Genomic DNA, 7,776 nt, shown 5'->3' with positions numbered 1-7,776 from the left:
TGTGTCTCTCCAGCTCTCTACCTGTCTAGTCACACACAGGGACGGAGTGACAGCCCACTTCTGTGAACGGTTCAATTCTTCCAGGATCCGCATGGTGTAAATCCGGGGGTCTCGGTGTAGGATTACTCCAGATAATCTTGCACGGCAGTGAGATGTAATGACCTCGAGGGGTGGTGGCTACAGATTAGGAATTACCACGTTCGTCCAGTGAATGTACCTTTGTAAATCTTGACCTATGCATGAATGGGGATTATGTACTCGATTAAAGGGATTACAAGGGAAAGGGACCTAGACAAACGGGGGAATTTGCTTACACCGGGATATTCAACAATTCCATGTACTACTGGAGAAGTAGGTAAATGGTTTTTGCTGACATGCTGTGGATTTCATTTGGGTGCCTGTGTTGTAGGGAATAAAGGCCCTGTGCACGCACGCAGGTGTTTTCGGTTATTCGGATTAATGAGACCTCTGCTCATGTTGAAGTTGGGAGGACCTTTGCGGGGAATTATTTCACCAAAGTAATAAAACGGATTTTTTTCTCAAACTTTAATTAATACATTCAACATATTGTCATCACAGGACAGGGGCCAGATGTGCCCCACTTGCATACCACCTAATAATTCTAAGTAGATTTAAGTGTAGTGTTTGAGTATGCAGTGTGTTCGGAACAGTCAGTATACATACTGACACACTTTTGAGTGTGCAGTTGATGGAAACTATTGTTCCCTAAAGGAACTAGGAACTAAAAATGTAATCAATTGTAGATGGTGGAGAGAAGACAATCGCAAAAAAACAAAAAAAGTAAAATATCTTTAAAGATATATTTTGACTTTGTGTAGTTTAATTGGCAGTCGAATTAAGTTTTTTACAGAACGTCCTCTGGCACAAAGTAAAGCCGAGAAGTACATTAATTTGTTGTGTACTCATGCCAAATGATTACCAGTTTCCTGCGTGTAAGTAGTGTTCACATCAACACCCTACTTGTAATTATGACTAAGCTTTGCACAAGTGCCCGATACCAGAGAAACATGGATGCCACATGTTAGCCAAAGACTATTCTTCAGTGTTGTTAAAGACAAAATTTAATTGATACTGTTATGTTCTCAAGTATTTTTAACCCTCACACAAAAAAACTTTGTGATCACACAACTGTCTTGAGCTGACGACATGCTGTGAACATGTTGGTCTTTCCCGTATCTGCCATCCGTCCCATGCGGTGTGATTCGGCATAGCTGCAAAAGACAGTACGCCATGAGAGGCAGTTTAGAATGTAGTATGGCACTGGGACGCAGCGCAAGAGAGAAAACTTTCAAAATAAATGAATTCAGCTTAAATAACATTCACATACAACAAACATATTCATTCAGAAATACCAAAAATCAGGCAGAGACCGAATAAAACAGTGAAAAATGAATGAAAAAAAAAAAAAGATTAGAAATGTGAGGTGGTGAGGGTCTGTAAAGCAATGACAATATGAACGGATAAGGTGTAATTTATCCACAGTCCACCTTTATGGACTCACACTATGTCTGAGATGACAAGGGAATGAGAGAAGAGGTTGCAAGTTGTAAAAAAAATATCAAAGAGCTGGCGAGAATACGTTTACATGCACATTGCAGCAAGTACTCTGCCTGGTTTTGTGTTTTATGACGGCTTGATGTGTTGATGACAGGCTACATGCGGAAATGAGAAAAAAAAAGACAAACACAATGTCAGTTCATTTATTTGTCTCCATATGAAGTATGGACATGTTGTTTCCTTCCTCGTGCTTCATTTTAAAAACCCTTGCACTGACGCAGGTCGCACAGGTGGTGCCAGTCTGGGGTTCAGTACTACCTGAGATGAGGCCTAATCAGGCCAGATGAGTGAAAACACCTGTGCGGGTTCACCTCGGCTTTGGTGTGTAGATTTCAGTTTGTGCATGTTTGTATCTCAGCCGCTCCAGTGCTTCCATCGCCTACACGTAGCACTGGGTCGTTCCACTGTGATATGAAATGGTTCTCTCAGCTCTTCTGGTTCCCTGTGTGTTCACCAGCTCGGTCACTGTTCTGCAGAGGATTGTCATATCCTGGCTTAAGATATACTGCCTCCTTGTGGACAAAAATAAGTTTTCAGGCTTGAGCATGCACAGCTTTGTGTGTTGTATGGAAAATGATTCAGTTCAATTCATTTAATATATGTTAGTTCAACACTGCCCATAGGAGCTTTTTTCAAATTAAAAATATGGAAAATGATTCAGTTCAATTAATTATATATATGTTAGTTCAACACTGCCCATAGGAGCTTTTTTCAAATTAAAAAAATGTTCCACTACGTGCTTTAAAAATGATCTAAATGAGCTCAATGAAGGGTCAGAATCCCTTTGTCAGGGCGGGAGATACAGTTTGACTGATCATTTCTTTGTTTCAAAACATTAGTTTGGCCCGAACGAGTTTCTTTGTTCAAACTCACCTGTTGTTGACATCGTACGCTGCTGTTTGGCCTTGTAGTGCTGATGTGATTTTCCTCTCTGTTCTCTTCGGGACAGCTGGGGACGCCCCGTTAAGTATGATGTCGAACAGGATAAAAAAAAAAACAGAAAAGATTGGGCGGAAATGGACAGATGTTGTTTTGGATGAGGTTGAAGCAAGTGCAGTGGTTGGGCGATTATATTGGCACAATGGAATGATATACACTGAATGTTGGGATGATATTGGCCACATTTTTTTTTTTTTTGGTCATTTAATTTGTAATTGTTTTGGATAAAACCTTTTTAAGGCAAAGTGGCCACACCTACAGAGCAAACCATTTCAGTTATGACAACAGACAACAGGTGGTCACTTTGTGAAAAACTAAAAAATATGTTTTGTCTCGGTTTAAAGACAGTTTACTCAGTGTTCACATAGAAAACAGTAGCCAATAGGGGCTTATGAAAAATCCCATATATATCTTTTTAAATAGCTGAGTGTACGATGTTGGATAACGGAACTAACAAATGAACAAAACGCTTCCACCTGATGTCTATCACTGCAATCGTTTGCCCCAGACAGGTGTGGCCTATATAAGGACCTTTCGTTGCCAGGTCTGTAACAGTCTCATCAGGGCATAGACCCGATCAGCCATGTAGTACCTGACGGCACGTCAGAGTTTCTCACACACCTAGTTTCTGCCAGTAAGCTTCCTTTGGGATGCTCCTGTGCCTATGCAAATGCTGCAAACAACTCTGGTCGGACAGTTTAATTTTGAGATAGTTTCAACACAGGGAGAGGTGTATTAAAAAAAAAAAAGTCGCCTCAGAAACCTCGCAGTCATTAGAAGATAATAAGTAATGGTTTTGTATCACAGGGAAATTGTTTGCAGCCTAAAGTGCGTCCATAAAATCGCAAAAGAAGGGAAGAGAACACCGTCTTTCCAACAGAACATCTTTGGCAGCAGAAGTCTATCAGCTGAACTGCCACACGTGCCATGAAATGCAATGAACACTCTGATAGTCATAGTTGGATTAGATATTTACCCAACTGAAATGATGATCAGTAGTGTAATTTAAATTGCACCCCAAATTTCTTACTGTTGTGTATTGTAGTTATGAGCACCTCCATTTCCCGTCCTTTGTGTTGCATAGAATTATTGGGGCTTAGTGCTGGGTACTGTGTGTGCGTTCTTTATGCCACGTAAACACTACGTGACTTTAGAGGTCACAAGAACGCTGTACTGTTCACAGTACACAACTTGTTGTCTTGTAATTGGGAATCTTGAAATTGTTGGGGTTGGCACACTGCATGACTGATCAGCGACGGGGGTGGGACACGAATGGCACGATCTTTCACCAGGAGGAATCCCCAAGGAGTCTGTCTGGTCTCCAAACCGCGTTTTGTCGCGAAAAACGCACGCAGGAAGTGACGTGAGAAATGGCGCGATACCATGCGCGGGACAGGATTTTTTTTTCTTCAAAAATGGATGTCCGCAAGAGACACGAGCAATCCCAGTTGCCCGTGTGCTCATTTGCAGTGAAAAAACAAGGGAGAAAAAGAAAAGAACATGGGAGAGAGGATGGACTTTCTTGTAGCCATGCTTGTCGATGTTGTACAACTCCTCCCCCGTGTCCTGCGCTCCTATCGGCTGTATAGCCCGTCGCTGCGCTCACTGCTGGTCACAATGGGTCACAACGCTTTTCTCAAACTACTGGATTTGGTTCCCCTTGACAGGTCCAGATATTTATGCACTCTGGGTCTCTTGGACGGCGTCTTTGAACAGCGCGCAAATGGTGATCGAGCGCTGAATTACCAGCGCAGAGCGAACGCCAGTTTGCCTCTGGTCTGGGGAAAATCTGGACTAAGTTCATGTAATGTGAACTAAGCATTAAGAAACACTACACTACACTAAAGTAAAGCCAATTAGTTCTGATCTGTCCTTCTCTGATTGACAGTGCCCTCTGGCACTGGCCTCTGCTCCCGACGTTAACCTGGAAAAATCTGGCCCCTGTTCAAGAAATGCTCACAATATTCAACCTATCCACCAACATCGCTTCTTCAATAAATCTGACTTGATATTAGTTTATTTTTGTAACTCCCATTTGAATAGTTGGCGATGACAAATCTGACAAATTTTGAAAAGCAGACATTTACATCCCCTTCTCAACACTCTGGACTATGGGGCCCAACTCATTTTCCATACTGAAATTATGCACTGAAAACTAGACATTGGATTTTGGCTTTGTGAGGCTGGATGAGGTTAATATTACAAACTGTATCTCAGACTAATATTTGAATTCATCCATTATGTAGTTCCCTGACTCTAATTTGAAATGACTCCACATCCCCATAGGGAATTATCTTGAAAAGCTGGAAAGTGTAGCTAGCTGGAAACACCTCACTTCAACTGATTAAGTGGAGGATGGCTAATGCCCCTCTTTCCAACACATGGCTCACCCATCTGCGACTTTTCTACATGAAACCTGATGACTCACATTATCCCTGTGTCAAGCCATTTCCTTAAGACTGGAATCCCCTAGGTCAGCCGACGTGTCACATACAGGAATGGCCATTGTCGTCATTACTACTGTAAGCCATGCATTCTCCCGGGCTTTCTGCCTTTAAATCAAGACAGACGCTGAAACATCTCTACAGCATTAAGTCACACACAAAATGAACAAGCATAAGCGTGTTTATATTCTATAAAAAATGGGGAGCAATTATGGCGCCTCATATGAAGGAGTAAATACATTTTTTTTCCCCGATACGTCCCACTAGGGGAAATACTGTAAATTAGCCAAAATACTGAGAACATGTCAGAGGAGCCTAGAAGATGATCAGTCTGACAGGTTCAAGATTACATGTGATCTGGTCATTTTATTGTATAAGATATTAATTGGTTTCATGTAGTTAGAGGTAGGTTCCACGTAGGAGAGACGTTAGAAATTCAGGTCCTGTTTAGAACAACCCTGGAGAAACAATTGTTTCCAGTGGTGGAAAACTTTAATGGTAATGAACAATGAGGACCATGATATTTGTGTGTCATGTCAAGTTACTTCATTTGCACGTGCTCCATTGACTGTTTTTTGTCGTGGAACGACCCTGTCGCGCACACGTCTTTCCCTGATCTCGAGATGATTTATCTGCCCTGGTTGCTGGACCGGAGCAAACCGCGCTGGAGGTGAATGATGTACGTCGTTGCATCAGAACATGCCACTGTCACAGTGTCAACTCTTCGGAAAAGCAGTAATTTTACCGCGGTGCTCAAGCTGGCACCTCCAAGTTACACATTGACTCATTCTTGTGACACACATCTGGATTGCTAAAGGCGTCAAATAGTATGTGTGTGCATTTTATCCACTGACAGTTGATCTGATCCCAACATGCCAAGTGTCAGCAGATTATCAAGTTTAAGTGATAATGTTATGATCATGGTCAGCAGCTCAACTTCACAGTCACAGGGGGCGGCCCGAGCTATCTGAAGCAGATATTAAGCAGTATGTTTACGTAATTAGACTGGTTCCAAATCAATTCAGTCCAATCAGTCTAATCCATTCTATGTCGTGGGCCCGTGTGTGAACGCAACACGTCTAATATCTGAACGGATCTGAGCAGACACAAGATAAGCTTTGATCATAGATTTTTATTAGGTGAGATGGAGAGTGTTAACTGTCAGTTTCAGGAAAAATGGTGGCTGCCTCTTTGTAATTCATGTCCCACCACACTGTTGTATTTTGGGGTCGACCACATTTTGGATCGGGGTCAAATATCCTCAGGGCTGTTTCGGCACCAGGTCTTGACTGTCTCTTATTTTTTGAAAATTCTTCCATGCATGTTGGGCAACAACCCCTGCGAGCCTTTTAGATGGGGAAAACCATGGTTGTGCATGTAAACCTGCCTAGCAAAGTTTGGAGAAAAGTTGACCCCATTAAAAACCGTCGGGAGGAGACTGTTTTAGTGTCAAAGTCAGATGCTTTGTGTACATGTAATCCACCCTGATTTCCTGCTATGCCTACTTTGGATGATTTAAGCTGTCTTTCCGGAGACAGCACTAACACTTGTGCTAATCACTTGCTTGGCCACGGGTCAGGAGCTACTGTGTAAACTCCTTTTGTTCTGAACTTCACAGCGTCACAAGGGTCCATGGTTCATCAAAGCCTGGAATTGAAGCTCTGATCAATTCTTTTCAATGGGCATCTACTCACATGTTTCATTAGTCAACGTCTACCAGATCTGCCTGAATGTTAGAAATGGTTGGTAACATATTACACTCTTACGTTTCACAGTAAAACATCTGGACACAACTTTTGTCAGCACCTCCTCTAAACTCAGGTGTTTATAAAAAATATAGACAGTATCTGAAAGATATTTTATATCATGTACAGTTACATCTTGACTTAACAAAACGTGTTTTGGAATATTACTTTTTTTGGTATTGGTATTATTTTTGCCACTTTCTTCTGCAAATGAAGCTAAAAGATGGCACTAAGGTTAACTTTTTTCAGGATAGACGTTTTCCCTCCTCTTGGTTCTATCACATGAAACACTCACTACAGTGTTGTGAGCTGTGAGAGGCTGAAGGTACAAAGAATCTTTTCAGTGCAAGTAGAACCATGTCAAATCCTTTCAGAAACCTGCTATACAGAATCTCAACGGCAACCTTGTGAAAAAAATCTCCTAGCTGCACTTGAAGGCAAGCAGGAGCCCGTCATCGAGGAAGAGGGATTTCTGGGGTGTACGGAAAAGTGTAACAAAAGCACGATGTGTAGAACACTATTTACAAGTTTAAAAAGTCCTTGGGAAATACAGACCGTGACCAAGACCTCTTTGTGGTGACGATGTAGGAACATAAAGAAAGAGCTAAATACGAAAATCAAACTGTGGCTGATCAGGGCAGAACATTGAATGTCTTTCATGTTCACTAAGTTGGCTCAGAGATTCATCCTCACACCAGGCAACATTTCTAAAGCGAGCGATCACAAACTGCGTCCTCATTGAGTCAACGCTACATGGTGCAGTCGCACGCGGTAACAGAAGTCTCAGGGGTGAACCGAACCAAACAGAAATGTTTGTTCATTCAGTTTTGCTTCTTTTCAAACAGCTGCACTGCTTCTTTGTCAAGCAAGCACAGACTTTGCTTGGCTCCGTGTAAAACCGCGACAACCTCTGAAGACAAACATTTAAGCATAGAAAACCTACAAAAGGTTGCATCTAAAATCTTATACGACAAGACTGGTTTACAATTTTTGCTCAGATTTTTATATTCTGATATTTATTACTCTTGCAGTGTAGTGATGAATTCACTTTGCAAGTTTATACGTAGCCA

At 41.8% G+C, this 7,776-nt stretch overlaps 1 long non-coding RNA gene across 1 annotated transcript; it reads right to left on the bottom strand.

The window, feature by feature from the left end:
* Positions 1 to 758: 758 nt before the first annotated feature.
* On the bottom strand, positions 759 to 2,934 carry LOC120793604. The gene is made up of 3 exons (XR_005708007.1): positions 2,452 to 2,934; positions 1,890 to 2,090; positions 759 to 1,232 (listed from the first exon to the last, which is right to left on the bottom strand). It is a non-coding gene; the product is annotated as an uncharacterized LOC120793604 (long non-coding RNA).
* Between the last annotated feature and the right edge of the window lie 4,842 nt (positions 2,935 to 7,776).

The sequence above is a fragment of the Xiphias gladius genome, chromosome 8 (genome assembly GCF_016859285.1).
Source record: "Xiphias gladius isolate SHS-SW01 ecotype Sanya breed wild chromosome 8, ASM1685928v1, whole genome shotgun sequence".
NCBI lineage: Eukaryota > Metazoa > Chordata > Actinopteri > Istiophoriformes > Xiphiidae > Xiphias > Xiphias gladius.
The sequence above is the reverse complement of the archived record's forward strand: the minus strand, read 5'-3'. Positions and strand labels throughout refer to the sequence as shown.